Raw genomic sequence first — 3,225 nt, 5'->3', positions numbered from 1 at the left:
CGCTGCATTCTATCTGCTGGAATTCTGTCTGCTGGAAAACTACCAGCTTCTGGAATATTAGTTGCTACTGGAATTGTAGCTTCTGAAATATGCTAGCTACTGCTGGAAATTCAGGTTCTCACATTCGTTACCGATCAACCAAATTCAGTAAAACCGGAATAAAACTAAACTAACCGATTTGTTTGTCAAAACTAAATAACACCAAATCGATTTAATTCGGTAACCGAACTAACCAATTTTTTGGGAAAAAATAAGATTTTTTTTAGGCGAATGGCAAGAATGAGAACTGATTTCATAGTTAGACGTAAAACCTCAGGACACAATAAAAATTGACCTATAAAAAAATTATATTTTTTCAAAATAATAATATAATATTTTATATAATTATCTGTTTGACCCATTTTTATATAATAAAAAACAGAAATCAATCCTATTTAACTAATATTTTTTAAAATCAAAACTAAGTTTATTGAATTACTGGTTTGGTCATATACTGCAGGTAATCCCCTTATGCAGTCAGCTAATTAGGAATGATAATGGATCCGACTAGAACCTTGACCCGAGCCGGACTTGTCCTATTTGGGGTGAATTTGGATACATAAACTCGGTATCGGTTCAGATCGGCTCTTGTCCTATTTGGGGTGAATTTGGATACATCAACTCGGTATCGGTTCAGATCGAATTTGGATACATCAACTCGGTATCGGTTCGGAAATTGGTACCGACTTTTTTTATTCAGGTGAGTTTGGATCCAATAATAGAACCCTTCCCATATAGAAAATATAATAAGTTATGATACCCCATGGACATTAGGCCCAAACCACATTTGGGACCCCTGGCCCATCTCCAACCAAGGTGGAAGGCCTAACTCGGGCCCATGTATTCTCCTATAAATACCAGGTTCGGATGTCTAACTCATGGATTCAATATATTGTTTTTCAGCAGCACCCTTAGCTGCTCGCCACATATATCCTCAGTCTCTGACTTGAGCGTCGGAGGGACTACGCTAGGACACCCTCCTGGCCCCCTTCTAACGGTCTTATTCGTGATTTCAGGCTCGGGACAATTCTGACACCTGCGTCTGGACTAGTAACACTTGCTGGAATCGGACCCTAAATTTCCCGTGAGTATCACTTGGCGCCATCTGTGGGAAGTTTGAGCTGAGACGTAGAGATGGCAAGTAGAAGAGGGAGCATAAGAACTAACACAGCATCGTCGCGTCCTCAGATGAGACCCAAACAATATTATGTTGAGATGAGACAGGAACAACCGCGTCTTGAGACGAGACAGGAACAACCGCGTCTTGAGAGGAGGCAGGAACAACCTCGTCAGGAGACAAGATCCGAACAGCCTCGTCACGAGACCGAGGCCGAGCAACCCCCTCCCAATGAGAACGTGAGGAACTTGACCCTGGAACAATTGGGCCAATTTATTACCCGGACAGTGGATGAGGCCATGAGGAGGAACCAAGAGTATATGTTTGCTGAAGAGCAGGCCACTCGCCAGGAGCGAGAAGGAAATGCTGAGGGCCAGCAGAGCAGGATTGAAGAGACACAACCCCTCCCAAGCGAAGGGAATGCGGAGATGGGAGAGATATGGAAGGAAATACGGTTGTTGAGGCAGCAGGTGGGAGGCAGAGCACCGACCCCCAAGAGAAGAAGTAATATTTCACTGGCCATTTTGGAAGAAGGGCTTCCTCCAAATTTCTGGCAGTCGAATGTGGGAGAGTACGGCGGACATACTGACGCTGAGGAACACTAGGGGAGATTTGAGAATGTGGCTCTGTTACATCAATATTCAGACGAGGTCAGGTGCAGGGTGTTCTTGGGTACGCTTGTGAGGTCATCCTAGCAATGGTTTAACACCTTGCAGCCCAACTCCATACAGTCTTTCGAGGATTTTTCTACGGCTTTCTTGCATCGATTTTCTAGCAGCAAAATGCATCAGAAAAACTATTTGAGCCTGTTTGTGGTGAAACAACAAGAAGCGGAAACTTTGCGAGAGTTTGTCCAGCGTTTCAACAACGCAGCGCTAGAGATAACAGCGGCCACTTTCTGACATCATGATAAGTGCCTTTACCCAGGGACTGAGAGGATGGGAGTTCTTTAAATCGTTTGTCAAGAAACCTCCATCAAGTTATGATTATCTATTATCTCGGGCAGAAAAATATGTAATTCTAGAGGATGCCCAGCGGCACAAGTGAATGGAGCAGCGACCCGGGGGAGAAATAGTTGAGGGAGTGGAGAGAGGAGGAAGGAAGATGGGTGCAGGTGAAAGGGAGGAGGACAAAACTAGAGGTAGAAGACAATTCTCATCCCATGTTTCTCTGAATATGAGTCGTGAGAAGGTGATGGAGGTGAGGGAGCCCGAGGGGAGGTGGGAGAAGTCGCAAAAGGTTGAGGGCAGTGCTAGATTTCCTCCGCGGGATAGATAAAAAGGATGATCATCCAGGAGTCACCCGAGGTCTCGCTCAACCCCTAGGCATGGTCAATCAGTCTCTGACTTGAGCGTCGGAGGGACTACGCTAGGACACCCTCCTGGCCCCCTTCTAACGGTCTTATTCGTGATTTCAGGCTCGGGACAATTCTGACACCTGCGTCTGGACTAGTAACACTTGCTGGAATCGGACCCTAAATTTCCCGTGAGTATCACTTGGCGCCATCTGTGGGAAGTTTGAGCTGAGACGTAGAGATGGCAAGTAGAAGAGGGAGCATAAGAACTAACACAGCATCGTCGCGTCCTCAGATGAGACCCAAACAATATTATGTTGAGATGAGACAGGAACAACCGCGTCTTGAGACGAGACAGGAACAACCGCGTCTTGAGAGGAGGCAGGAACAACCTCGTCAGGAGACAAGATCCGAACAGCCTCGTCACGAGACCGAGGCCGAGCAACCCCCTCCCAATGAGAACGTGAGGAACTTGACCCTGGAACAATTGGGCCAATTTATTACCCGGACAGTGGATGAGGCCATGAGGAGGAACCAAGAGTATATGTTTGCTGAAGAGCAGGCCACTCGCCAGGAGCGAGAAGGAAATGCTGAGGGCCAGCAGAGCAGGATTGAAGAGACACAACCCCTCCCAAGCGAAGGGAATGCGGAGATGGGAGAGATATGGAAGGAAATACGGTTGTTGAGGCAGCAGGTGGGAGGCAGAGCACCGACCCCCAAGAGAAGAAGTAATATTTCACTGGCCATTTTGGAAGAAGGGCTTCCTCCAAATTTC

The sequence above is a fragment of the Primulina tabacum genome, chromosome 11 (genome assembly GCF_025594145.1).
Source record: "Primulina tabacum isolate GXHZ01 chromosome 11, ASM2559414v2, whole genome shotgun sequence".
Classification (NCBI taxonomy): domain Eukaryota; kingdom Viridiplantae; phylum Streptophyta; class Magnoliopsida; order Lamiales; family Gesneriaceae; genus Primulina; species Primulina tabacum.
Note: the sequence above shows the minus strand (reverse complement) of the source record.